Raw genomic sequence first — 14412 nt, forward strand, 5'->3', positions numbered from 1 at the left:
TGTTCCTTTCTGGCTCAGTGAGATGAGAGGATGCGAGGCAGGAGAAGGAGGAGAAGACAAGTCCCCCATCTCACTGAGAGTTTCTTCTCTGTCCAGCAGGTTGAGAGCTAGGAAGCAAAGCATTCCTTCAATGGATCACAATCTAAAGATGAAAAAGCCGTATCTCATAAACCCTATTATCTAACTTCAGGCCACTAGGTTTATTTCCTTTACATTATTCCCAAGCCTTTTGTAAACTCTTGTTAACTGTATACATTACTTGTGTGTATGTGTGTGTGTGGGGGGCATACATTGGAATACTATCAGTGTAAATTTGACATTACATATTACCATTAAGGCTGGACCTGCTCTTTGACCCAAGAGTTTCTAAAAAGTTATCCTACAGATTTCACCTATGTGCAAAGAAGTTATTCATTTTTTTTTTTTATTGAAGCATTTCGGGAGTAAAATAAAGACAAGAAGCAACCCAAATGGCTACCAGTAGGAAAGTGGCTAAATAAATTAAGGTGTAACCATACAGTGGGTCATTATGGAGCCATCAGAAAAGAATAGGGAATTCTGTGCTGGAGAATTTCCAAGAGAGCAAGGGAAATGGCCACGTGTAGAAGCCTATGCAGTGTGTTACTGTGTCTAGAGGGGGAAAGGAGGAGTCATGTCAGTATTTGTCTAAGAATATCTCTGAGAGGTTATGAAGAAATCAGTTACCCTGGTCCTCTCAGGGTAACTGAGATGGGCTGGTAGGTCCCTGGGGACATAGACCAAGGAAAATATCTTTTTAGACTTCCCTTCTAGAATCTCTTCAGGAAAATTCGAGTTGAAAGTAAAGAAACAAAAAAAAAGAAAGAAAGAAAGAAAGAAAAGAAACAACATGTTTTGATCTTACACCATAAGTGTCACAACTCCTCATCAACTAGAACGGTCAAAGGCAGAAGCATGTCCTTGGATCCAGTGTGAGGAAGGCATGGTGAGGGGAGTGCAGAAGCGTAGAAGCTTCCCCCACCCCCATGTGCAGAGTCCCTTTCAGGTACCAGTGAACGTATATCCAGGTTTCCTTTCTTTTTTTTTTTTTTTTTTAAGATTTTATTTATTTATTTGACAGAGAGATTACAAGTAGGCAAAGTAGGCAGAGAGAGAGAGAGGAGGAAGCAGGCTCGCTGCTGAGCAGAGAGCCCGATGAGGGACTCGATCCCAAAACCCTGAGATCATGACCTGAGCCAAGGCAGCAGCTTAACCCACTGAGCCACCCAGGCGCCCTCCAGGTTTCCTTTCTACTAAGGAAGGTGGCGTTTTCTTTCATGGGCAACGAGATTCTGTTTTCACACAGTTTCTTCGGCTTGGCTGAAGCTCAGGAAAGTAAACAGCAAGAACAGGTGAACCGTAAAATTAAGCCTACATCATTGGAGTGTTAACGAAGGCCATTAAATCTGTCATTTGGGATCCAAATATTGGAGTAGGACTCTGACGATCCTGTAAAGTGGTACCTAAAGGAGAATAATCTGGAATCATAATACAGCAAACAGCATGATGGAAACATTGGAAAAATGACTCAAGCTTTCCGATTGGTATTTACATTAGCACATCCCCATCCTTTAATGACATAAAGGGAAATAGCACTACAGATGCTTCATGGACCAGGGCGCAGGGTATCTGGAGGAAAAGCAGATGGTCTATGTGGATCGAGAGCATTTTAATATTCAGCAAATAAACCACGATTAGGTGGGCATGGCGGAGGCATCACCTGTGGTATGTGTAATCGTGGAAAGTAGACATTTCCGATGCTTGTCCTCTATGCCCCTCAGGAGTTCATGCAAGTGGGGCGGACTGCAGGCAGGAGCGGGGGGCGGTGGGACACAGCGAAGAGGCCAGACAGCACAGGAGCGGGAGCTCACAGGGTGATGCAGACAGTATCAGCGCGGACCGGGGCTGCCCAACCCGCGCCGTGTCCCAGCAGGTAGGGAAGACCCTCGCGCACACTCCCCCGTCATTCGTGGGGCTGGGTGTGGAAGGAGGCTGGGTGCTGGGAAAAACGAAAGCAGAGATGAAAGCTACACTGATCTATGTTAGAAACATCATGGAGACACGTGGGGAAGAGAAGACTGGGGACAAGGCAGAGAGAAGGAGGGGAGGCAAGGTGGGTGAGAGCCTAGTGAGGCAGGAGCAGATGAGGACGACTCTGTTCCTTTCAGAACCAATGATGTCCACAGGCGTCGGCAGGAAATCTTGGCGAATTTGTGGCGCCAGGCCCTTGCCCCCTCCTCTGCAGCCTCATAAAAAAATAAAATGAAAACTCCGACTGAAGACGTGTATGACTCTGCAGTGCTTTACAGAATGAGATTTACAGTTTTTTCTCTGTGTGGTGCCACGCTGACAAGTATTTTGAGTTGGAAGCAAGAAAGCTTGGTGTTTGGGGGGCTTGGATTATTAAAATTGGGACCATGAGCCCAGCACATCTCTTTGGTATATATTTGATGCTTGAGGACAAAAACCCCAGTGCCTGCTTACTAATTGTGGTCAGAGGCCTTTGAGACCTTTGGGTTGCTGGGTTTTGTTACCTATTTTATGAAGGAGGCCACATGGACATCACCTTCCATAGTGGAGTCAAGTCCTACTCGGGGAATGATGTCAAGTCCTACTCGGGGAATGATGTTGGAAAGTGAGTGCAGAAAGCAAAAGCGAAGAATAGCCAAAATTTCCATAAAAATGCCATTTAAAAAATATACTGTGATTCGGCGCTCAGCAACAGTCCTCCTCCGCTGCCCACTCAGGACCCGCTGGGTTAGGGGTTTTTCAGTCCTGAGTGCACAGGTCCTTGTCAGCCACCAAATGGCACCAACCACCCCCGGGCCGTGGCGTAGGACAAAATACAGTCTCCACCTTCAGGAGAATTGTGTTCTAGCTGTGGAGGCAGAGAATACTTCCATGAGCAAGCAAATCAAATTGCATCCGGTAGTTTTATATGCGGTGGAGACAAAGCAGGCAAAGGGTAGAGGCAGCACCAAGACAAGAGTTATAATTTTCTGGAGGGGGATCAGGGAAGGCCTCACTGAGAAGGAGGTTGAAAGAAAGACTGGGTAGAAGGCAGGGCCAGGAGATGGCAGCTCTCTGGGAAAAGATATTTGAGACAAAGCAGCTGTGCGTGCAAAGGCCAGGTCAGGGAGCATGCTTAGCAGGCTCAAGACACAGGGAGGAGGCCAGCAGCGCTGGTGGCTGGCAGGGGGCAAGGAAGGCAGGGCTGGTGGGTATGAGCTGGGACCCAGATCCCTGAGACCCAGGGTGTCAGTGCAAAAGATTGGCTCTTACTCTGAGTGAGTTAGGAAGAGGCTGGAAAGTTCAGAACAAAAGAGTAACATGAGGGAGATTTCTAAAGATTCACTTCTAAAGATCATTTCTAAAGATTCTAGAATTCAAGAATCATTTCTAAAGATTCACCAGATTTCTAAAGATTCACTCCAGCTCCTTCGTGGAATAAGGAGCAGTGGCAGGGGAGGAAAGTGTTGCAATACTCCAGGTGAGAGATGGGGGTGGATTGGACCACAGCAGTGTTGGCCACACTGGTGGCAAGTGGCTGGACTCTGTGGTCACAAGTCAGAGGAGCTAGCTGACACAGGACTTCACAGTGGAGGGATCAGGTTGTCACCCCTGGACCTACTGATTGGTCTTCCCTCATGAGAAGTGGGAAAACCATCACAGGACATTGTGTCCTTCCTGGAGTGATTCAGGAGGCTGTACTTACCAAGTACTAGTACACGTATTTCTGTCAAGAACTTGATCTTGCTTCCGATCAAATGTGCACAGCTAACATCTGGTTTACAGGAAATGTAGGTGGCAAAAAGACAAAATCAGAAAGGGGGGACAGTCTGGGGGACAACTGACACAACTTCTCCAATGAGGTGGTGGAATTTTTTAAATTAAAAATTAAAGGATGGGGACTGGTTTGTGAATGTTTTCTGCGTCCAGCCCTGTGTTTGCACTCAGCACTGACCCCACCTTCTGGAATCCGCTTCCCCTAATTCCCCTCCCCTCCCTTAGCCTTCCTTACTCCTTGCCCCAGGTTCCTACTCTTTCAATTCATTTTGTATTTTTAGTTATTTTCCTTCAATATCATGCTATGAGTTTATAGAAGAGATTTTTCACTAGATATTTCTAAGAATCTCAATTCTAATTTTCTACCACTCCTGCTATATAACTGTCTATTGCTGGTAGGGGTTTAGACAATAGGTCTGAATTCTGAATTCTATGTCTGAATATATCTAAATTCTATTTAAACATGTCCTTCCTCTGAGAGAAGATTTGTGGAGATTTTCTGTCCTCTAGTTTTCTCAAAGGTGGTTTCCATGGGTATTTTTTCCATTCACTACGCAGATTGGTCCGTGACTAGTTGGCTTGATCTGCTATAACAAAAATGCCAGAGATTGGACTATTTAAACAGCTGAACTAAAATCTATTTTCTCACAGTTCTGAAGGTTGGAAGTCCGAGATCAGGGTTAGATTCTAGCATGGTCAGATTCTAGCAAGAGCTCTCTTCCTGGCTTACAGACCCTGCTTCTCACTATGTGCTCACAGGGCAGAGAGAAAGAGAGCAAGCTTTCTGATATCAATTCCATCACGAAGGCCTTATCCTCATGACCATATTTAAATCTAATTACTTCCCAAAGCTCCATCTTCCAAATGCCACTACACTGGGGGCTAGGGCTTCAACAAATGAATTTTGAGTAGACACAATTCAGGATGGGCACTCTCTTTGATTTTCAGTAAAAATTCAAAAGGTGCTTAAGAAACTATCACTGCATCATGATCCCAGCACCTGAAATCTGAGAGAATTTTCTGCTGGGTTGTGTGTGGGTATAAGAGAAAAAAAAAGTCAAAGATGAATCTACAAGGTTCAGTCTGAGCAAAGAAAGATGGGATTTTCCATTTACTGAGGTGGAAGGAAAACCAGGACTCCGATTTTTACTTTTGAGTTTGAGATGCTTATAAGGCATCCATGAACAGATGTAGAATAAGCAGGTAGACAATGAGTCTGAAGGTCAGGAAAGATCCAGGCCAGGATACAAATTTTAAGGTAGCCATGCTGTGTTTAGAGCCCTGACACTAGAGAATACCAAGTAGGTTAATGCAGAGAGAGGAGAGAAGAGGTTCCAGGATTGGACTCATGCCAATCCAGTGCTTAACAGTCAGAGTGGTGAGGATTAATCAACTAAGATTACGAAGCCACAGCTAGTAAGGTCCAGAGGGGATCAAAAGAACACGTCTTCCTGGTGCCAAGGCAAGTCAACCTTTCCTAACGAGAGAAGAAGAATCCAGCTCCAGGGCTCAGGCAGTGATCACAGTCCTGAATATGGAAAACTTAAGTTGAGTCCACAAGATGCCTTTCTGTTTGTCTTAGATTTTATATGCTCCAATGTCTTCATTTAAGAACTGTTGACATTCTAAGCTTTGAGTTAGGCACAGGACTACAAAGTAAATAACTACGGTCTTTCCCCCTCAGGAGCTGGCTCACATTCCAATGGAGGAAAGGGTAATACAGTAATAATCTCCATGGAAGGCTAGAAGACCCTGCAGAAGTCACGGTCTATATAGAACCAAGTGTGGATGAAGGTCAAGATAGATTAAGTGCCCTCACAAAAAGTGTGTGATGAGATGGAGGATTTGGGCTGCAAAATGTCCTATTCCAACTGTGTGGCTTTGGGCAGGTTACAATCTCTGAGCATCTGCTTCCTCATTTGCAAAATGTGCATAATAGCAATAATAATAATTTATACTACAGGATGGATGTGCTAATGAAATGAGATGTTTATCAACTGCCCAGTCCAGGGACTTTGCAGGCTCTCAGCAAATGTCAATTTCCTCCGCGTGCTTTTGCCCTTGTACGTTTGAGCTCTTTAATCACAGGTAGGAGGTAAATGTCTTCAGGTTAGATAGGAAAATGAAGATAACAGAGGCTCAATTGCAAGCTAAAGGTCATACCTTTGTAAATTGTTGAAGATTTAGGATTAGGAAAAAGCTTCCACAAAATAACTCGCCTATAGTCTTCACAAATTCAAGGTCATGAAAGACAGAGACTGAGGAATATGTTGAAGGACACTAAGAAGACATTAAGCATTAAATATATTATGTGATTCTGGGCAAGACATATGGAAACATTTTAGTAAGTTGTGTTGATGCTGATCATTATACAATATTATATAAGAGAACATCCTTGTTACTAGGAAATATACATTGAAGAATTTAGGGGTAAAAGACAGCACCTGTAATTTAATCTCTTGTAGCTCAAAAAAAGAATGTGTGCATGTGTGTATAGAGCAGAGAAAGAGAATGATAACACAAGTGTGGAAAATATTAACAATTGGGCAATCTCAGTGAAGGATATATGGGGATTCTTTGTATAATAACTGCAATTCTTCTATAAGACTGAAATTATTTCAAAACAAAAAAGGTTTTAAAAAGAAAGCTTCCGTTATGAAAGGCAAAGTCAATGACTTCTATGTCATAATGATTTGGGAAATCCTATAGAGGAAAAATAATCAAAATTAGCAGCCAGACTTTGGAGTGGAAATATTAAAATGGCCCCAGCCAGAGACCTGGCAAGGTTCAAAGAATTCTGGAAGCCCTAATTAGAAGTGATGGGAACTGAACTAGTAGTATCTTGACACAGGTTCATTAGTGCAGCAATGGTCCTTTCTTTAACATAAAATTCAACACAAGGGCACTGTTGTGTGGTTTCCAAGAGGCCCTGGAGGCACCACAGCTTTTGTCAGAACTTTCTGTTTGAAAGCAAAGAAAAGGTAAAAGCTTAATTGTAGTACCAGAGCAGCCAATCCACACACATCTGATTCTACCTGCAAATGGCTGGTTGGGGATAATGCCTTCCAGAAAATTATATACTGTGATTACTCTGCCACTTCTTGGAAGCCTTTTATTCACATAAAGGAGAAGTCTTTAAACCCTACCCATGCTATTTTAATTGCAACATTTCAAAATCTAAATGATTCAGCCCACCTTAATTTAACATGTGCATTCAATTCTCTATTTCTGGGAAAGAATCATCACATAGAACATGGAAAATGTACATATGTACAAAAAGAAAAAGAGGAAGTAATAATCCTAATATATTATATAAAAATATAATTATATATATTTATGTATAAATATATTGTATAAAATGAGTGAACTATAATAAGGCCTTGGGAATCAATTAGTTACCAGAATTTATAAGAGCAGGTGCAAATTCGCCCACAAAAACCAGTGGAATATAGTACTCCAGACCCCACATCCCCACCAAAAAAAAAAAAAAAACCTGTTAAAAATTTTTAAAAGACATGCTATTCTGTTAAGTCCAAGGGATGTGTGTTGAAAACTTTCCATTTAAGAAAGTAAATGAATAAATCCCATTGAGAAGTAGTAATAGAAAACAGATTAACTAAGAAAAATCTTCATGAGAAATGTATATGGAACTACTTAACTGAATTAAGAGATATAAAAGATACAATGTATATTTCTATATGGGAAAAGCTAAACCTAAAGATGCCCATTTTTCCCAAATTAATTTATAAGCTTATTGTATTCCAACTAAAACCCATGTCGGATGTGGGAGGGTTTTGAGGACCCAACAAAATATTCCTCTATTTAATCTTAATATATAAATAGGAAAAGATATCATGCACACCGTAAACTAATATTATGCTGTATTTTAAATGGAATTTAAATTAAAACTTAAAAAAAAAAAAGAGGTCAAAACAAATTCTTTAAAAGCCAGTAACAGAAAATTGGCCTTACATTGAACTCTATTACAAAGACCTTATAATATAACTAGTATGACTGGCATAAGCAGAAATTAAAGAAACAAAATAATACAAAATGGATACCAGTGTTTATAAAAATGTGGTATATTTTATTATAGACAGCATCGTCAACAAGGGGGAAGAAATGCTTATTTGATAATGCTGCCAGAAAAACCATTTGTAAATATGGAATAAAAAATACCTGGTAAACTCGGGCCACACTCCAAAATGAACTTCCATAGGTTTACAGAGTCAAAAAAAAAAAAAAAAAAAAAAAAAATCATACCACAGAAAAATCAGGAAAAAAATAGAAAATAGAAATAAGAAGATGGAAGTGCTTTCTAGGCTTAAAGAAAAAAATTAACGAACATCTAAAGAAAAAAAAAAAAATCTCGGGCGCCTGGGTGGCTCAGGTCATGATCTCAGGGTCCTGGGATCGAGTCCTGCATCAGGCTCTCTGCTCAGCAGGGAGCCTGTTTCCTCCTCTCTCTCTCTGTCTGCCTCTCTGCCTACTTGTGATCTCTCTCTGTCAAATAAATAAATAAAATCTTTTAAAAAAAAAATCTAGGTCTGGACCAAGGTGGCAGTGTAAGAGTCTCCTGAATTTCCCTCCTCCCAGGGACCCTTTGAATATCACAACTGTACACAGAGCTGTTCTCTCTGAGGGAAATCCTGAGACTTGCAGAGGGATTCGGATACATCAGGGAACTGAGAATATATCAGCATCAAGGTGAGTAGGAAAGCCCAAGGCAGGCTCTTGCCACAGACCCCCGACACAGTGCTCTGCAGTTGGGAGGGAATAACCCTTCTCCCAGCATCTCTCTGAGGAGGCAGAGGTTTAGATAACACATCTGGTACCCCAACTTTTCAGGATGGCTCCCAAGATGGGCCCCAAATCACCTATCTCAGAAAACCAGCGGGGCTTATACCAGAGAGTCCCACAAGACTACAGCATACAAAGAAGCCCATGTTAACGGGCAGATGTACACTCCCTCAGCTCAGCTGACCCCCAGGGCTCTTGGTGCAGAGGGAGCCGATGAAAATGCAAATTATCCAGTGTTTGCCTGGAAGGAATTTAACTGCCTACTTTATACAAGCTGCTGCCTGAGGCTCCTGCTTCTAATGAACAACCAAGTGGGTGCTGAAAGCAGTCTGTCCCAGACCCAGAAGAGCCAGGAGGCATGTCCTCCACCTCCCTCTGGCTCACTCCAACAATAAAACCAGGTTGACAATATCTCCTAGATGGAGTTTGTCCACACATCTAGTGCCCCAACATTGACAGCCATCCACTGAGGGATGGGCCCCTAAGTCAACTACCTCTCATAGTCTACAAGGCTTGAATTCACCAGTCCCAAAGGGCTAAACAAAACAAAGAAGCAGTTTTCAAACAGGGGCAGGCATGTCCCATGGCTCTACACTTGGCCTCAGGACAGAGGGAGGGAGGGAAAATGCCCATCTCCCTGGTTCTGCCTGGAAAGGACTTAGCCACCTATGTTCCCAGTGCAGTCTGACGGTCACGTCGCTAATCAGCCTGCATCTAGTTGATAACAGCCGTTCTCCTCTTTGGTATGCTGACAGTCTTGGCACACCCTCGACTTCTGGGAGCCACTAAGAAAAAGGGACAGAGGCCCGCATGATCATACAGGCTTGAGAGTAGACCAGGAGCTTAAACCATGTCTACTGACTTCCAGAATCCATCTCAGAAGCCAGGGAGGAGTGTCACTGAACACTGGCAACATTGTATGTCAGACACCACAGTACCTTGGGAAGATGTGGATTTTAAAAATAGAGCCAGGGTCCACTCCCTGAGGTGTCGGGGGCATCCAGGACGTCCCTCTGAGTGACCTTGGCTGTGCCAGGCACTGACCAGCAGCCAGAGTCTCTGTTTTATCAGAGGAAGTGAGGAAGTTGTCAGCATAAAAACTGTAGTCTTTGTGAAAGAGGCACGCCCTTCCATTCCTACCTCCTAGCAATGGTGTTAGGCAAGCCCGTCATACAGTTGGTCCAACGGAGATTGCTCTCTGTCCCTATCTAATAAATTCTGTTGGGCCTTGGGTCTCTGAATGAGGAGTAGTAAACAGACAGATCTGACTCTCCAACAAGGGTTCCAATATCCAAGCACCAAATGCGGGCTGAGATCAGATGTTGGGAGACTTGGTGGTCTATGGATACTTCAGCTTTTGTGGATAAGCAAGGGGGCAGGAGTGGGGGATCATGCGCTCTGGGGATAGCATCTACCATTTCTCTGAAGATGCCATCTGAATCCCACAACCGTAAGGGAAGGGAAATAGGAAAAGAAATCTAAGTAAGAACTTCCTAGGGGCATGTGGAGACTGAATGAGGCACAGAGTCCTCTGGCTGAGGCACAGAAGGCACAGGTAGCTTATGAACCACATTTTCTAGCTTCTGTATTGACGCTTTGACATTGGGGCTTTCCTGACGGGGAAAGGGCTGCCCCTATCAGGGCTAGCTAATTCCTAGAGCTCCCAACCTCTCCTCACTTCCCACCTACTTTATCAGGCTCTTACTCATCAGGACACTGCTGTCCATCCTAATCACCAGGGACAACCGTTATAGAACTATGGGTGGCCCCTACACCCTGAGTCTGCTGAAATTATGCAAACCAGCCAGTGCTAGACTGGCTTAGCCTTTTTACCCTGATTTGCACAGTGTTCCTTCCCACAAAGGCTGCAATAAATGTTCCTTCCCCTAGTTCCCTTGCTCTCTCTCCCTGACCAAGGTGTGTGACCCTGCATGGCATGACATCCCCCTTCCTCTTAAAAACTACAATAAATAAACCATCTTTTCAATGACAGTTGTCTTCTATTGTCCTTGCCGTACCAGAACAAAAAATTAAATTTACATTTTAAGACAGTAGCTGATGGGCTGATTGTCAGCCTTGAGGCTAACAAATTTTTAAGTTCTATTTCAATGCTTTGAAAAGGCCACTGTGTCTAACTGGCCTGACACTAGGACAAAGATAAGTTCACAAATGCAGAATTGAATGGATCCCTTCCCAGTGCTTCCAGTGCCTTGTGGGTTGGCTCTGGAAGGATCTGTGTCTTGTATAGGGCACGTGGGTACAAACCCATTACCTGGCCAGACCAAAGGACTACCAACCACACACAGAATCATAAGTTAAATGTGATGGTTATTTTAAGTCACTGCAATGGGAAGGGGGAGTCATTGTACAATAAAAGCTAACTGAGGTATTGCCCAGCACCCCTGAGGTTAGCATTCCCTCAACCTGGAGATGGTGGGTTCCACCCAGACCTGCAACCCCTTTCCTGCCCTAGAGACCTGGGTGAACACCATGGAGATCACAGATTTGTGCAAACAGGGCCACTGACGGCTGGGGGTGCATATGAAGGTATACTTGGGTAGGCTCAGGGAAGCAGCCACGTCCAACCCTAGGAGGCTCCTGCCTCACCAGGCCACCACTCTGAACCTCAGACTAGGAAGACTAGTCCTTCAACTTTCCTTCTCAGGCACACAGGGAAGGACTAAATACTGTCATTGTGGCACTGCTATTTAAAGCTTCATGGGGGTGCCTGGGTGGCTTCATCGGTTGGGTATCCGACTCTTGATTTCTGTTCAGATCGTGATCTCGGGCTTCTGGATGGAGCCCTGCAGGAAGTCTTTTCAGATTCTCTCTCTCCCTCTCCCTCTGTCCCTCCCCTGGCTTATGCCTTCCCCCACCCTCCCCCCAAGTAAATAAATAAAATCTAAAAAGAAAAATGAAATAAAGCTTCATTGGAGATCATAGCCTATACACAAGACCAAAATGAGGCCTCTTATCATTTCCCCCTCAATTTAACTTACCCAGTGGATGCTGGGGCCTTCACCACGCATGGGGACATTCTGCTCGGGTTCATTGACCACAGGCAGCTGACACGCACACGGCTTGAGGCCAAGGCTGGGGCTGGAGCCCAAGCTTCTATATCACGCAGTGAACCACAAAATGAGGTAGCCCACCCCAACGACCCAGAAACCTAAGGGGACGGGGACAGGAAAGAAAACACCTGAATATCAAACCCTCTCTGGGGGAGAGACCAGAGGCAGAAGAGACGGAGTAGGAAATTCTGAGTGGCTGGTGGCCCAGAGTAATTGCTACACAGGAGGCCTCTAAGGTGGTCTGCAACCTGGGCATTGAGAAAAAAGTGGTGTAAGTATCATCCAGGGTGGCTTGATAGTAAAGATCCTCCGTGCCCCAGTCGGGCAAATGCCGCTTCTACAGATGGGGTATCTCAGTCAGTTAAGTCTTGGCACCGGATCTCACCAATGAGGCATGCCCCCACCAAAACACAGTCCCGTAAATGACAATCTCCCCCTGGACTTGGGACGCTTGTCTGGGCCGCTCCTGACTGGGGAGTTGGCTCACACTTCAGGCTCTCTTCACTGCAGTGCCTCACTCCACGTTCCATCTTCCAATTACCGCGTTGCTCTCACCCTTTTGGCTTAGTGCTCTCTGACTCCCTCTGTGTACTCTGGCTTGCATTTGCCTCACTGCCCCACTTTGGCACATTAAACAGGATTCCTGCCCTGTCTGAACCCTTGACCCACCTCCTACATTGGCCAATCCTAGCCGCCAAGACTAGGTCCCGACTGGGTCATCCAGTCCTCCCAAAGGGCAAGGACCCAGCCAACTAGGATGGCCACACATCCAGCAATACAAAAACATGTTTTTGACCCAGTTAACAAAAGCAAGATACAACCTATATTTGCAAATAGGTGACACCACACTGAGGGGAAGTGACCGTTTTTAATTCAATGTAATTCTATCATCATGGTTATATTATTATTGTTCTAAAATCTATTCTTAGTTCAAACTTTGCTTTATGTGACTTTTACCCTAACATTGGGGCCAATCATAGTTGTTAATTATACCAAAATATTTGCATATATTATTTATTAGCTACTTTGTTTCTGGATCAAGACTCATTTAGATTCTTCTGACTAGAGAAGAAAAAATGTAATGATCATTTTCACATCAATTTATTTTATAAAATTGAAAGAGAAAGGGCAGTAATTGCCATTCTAACTGCGCAGATTGAAAACTTTTATTGTCTTATTCAACTTTATAAAAATGGATGAAATTAAATTTTTTTTAGAGTACCGAAGAATGTAAAAGAAAAAGGAAAGTATCTACTTTGGGCTGAAAAACCTGAAGCACAATTTTACAGGATATGAAGTGCTCAGAGAATGAGCAGAAATTTTCATGACTGTATGAAAAGTGTACGATTTGCCCAAGATAACAGGACTGAGCCCTTGGCCTCTGACGCCAGGACTCTTGCCACCCTCATCCCACTGGGAACTGGTTGGAAGATATGATAGATAAGCCAGAGAAGAAGAAATTGTGACTTTTAATTTGCCAACAGTTCAAGGTAGTCCAGGAATAATGTTGCTGAACTAAAAGAAATCCTGTTTAAATCTCATTAATGGAAATATGGCATCTACCCAATGCCCACCAGGATAATGGAAGTACTCTTCCATTCTGAGAGTGTCTAATTCTCTCAAACTTTGAGCTTCTCCCTGAAAAGTTTCCAAGATGAATTAACTTAAATGCTGAACTACAGCAAAAGATATTAGGTGTTATTTTAAGTTTCTACAGACTAACTCTAAATTAGGTTTATGAGAAATTATGATAAGAGAGAACTGGGAGCCTAAAATATGCTACATTTACGCAATAACGAACAATTTCAATAGAAAAACTAATGATCAGGGATTTTTCCTTAAATCCAAAAGAGAAATTAAGACAAGATTTAGAGTACATCATGTTGAGAAACTTTCATCTATGGGGGGAAAAATCCAACATCAATGTCTGTTTAAAGTGCTTCTCCTACATGGACCTTGCTCATCGTACATGTTCAAGGACTACCTCTTGATTGATTTGGTGTCTTCAGCATAGGTCTTCCCAGAAGCATCTCTATTATGCGAAGCAGAAAAACAAAACAAACAAACTCCTCTAGTCTTAACATTGCTCAGTTTAGGTAGAAGGGGAAGAGGGCTTGGGAATTGTGTCTATAGACCACAGATTTATGTACATGAAATGAAATTACCTGGCCCTTAAAAGATACTTAAAATTGTTCCCTTTCTTTTTATTAGGTCTTTTCAGGACCTTTTCATAGATCAGAAAATAAAATACCTAGTATTAGGTATAAGCTTATGTTTACACAACCGTTAGTTTTTTTAACTGACATATAATTGACATACACAACATAACGATACAATAAACCATTAGTATTTAAATAAATACAATGACTGTGCTATGAAACATTCTTTCAGTTCCTGGCAACCTCCTAAAATCTACTCTTGTAAATGGCTGAATGTAAACCCAGGTGGTTAAACCTCAGGTTAGCTTGTTCTCTTCTGACATCTAGTGTTTCTGATTCATTACTGCAAAAATACCTCTGTTCATTTTTAACTACTACTAAAATGAAAATGCTACATGGAATGAAAACTTTATTCATTTTAGAAGGAAATTTGTTAAGTGGGGTAAAATTACAAGATAAACAATGACAAAGCTTTTGTTTCTAAGGAGCAAAAGACTCTTCTCTTAGTTCTTCCCATGTGAGAGAAGTGCTGTGTTTTCTCGCTAGTCTGACAGGTTAAGACAGAGAAACCCAGCCTG

The 14412-nt window shown here is 43.0% G+C and overlaps 1 long non-coding RNA gene across 3 annotated transcripts; it reads right to left on the minus strand.

Moving 5' to 3' along the window:
• Positions 1-1099: 1099 nt before the first annotated feature.
• On the minus strand, positions 1100-12278 carry LOC132013124 (uncharacterized). Of its 3 annotated transcripts, XR_009402887.1 has the most exons (5): positions 11604-12278; positions 3734-3802; positions 2721-2896; positions 1739-2017; positions 1100-1481 (listed from the first exon to the last, which is right to left on the minus strand). It is a non-coding gene; the product is annotated as an uncharacterized LOC132013124 (long non-coding RNA). The 3 variants fall into 3 exon arrangements; XR_009402885.1 differs by lacking the exon at positions 2721-2896; XR_009402886.1 differs by lacking the exons at positions 1739-2017; positions 2721-2896.
• Between the last annotated feature and the right edge of the window lie 2134 nt (positions 12279-14412).

This window comes from Mustela nigripes, chromosome 3, assembly GCF_022355385.1.
Source record: "Mustela nigripes isolate SB6536 chromosome 3, MUSNIG.SB6536, whole genome shotgun sequence".
Lineage (NCBI taxonomy): Eukaryota > Metazoa > Chordata > Mammalia > Carnivora > Mustelidae > Mustela > Mustela nigripes.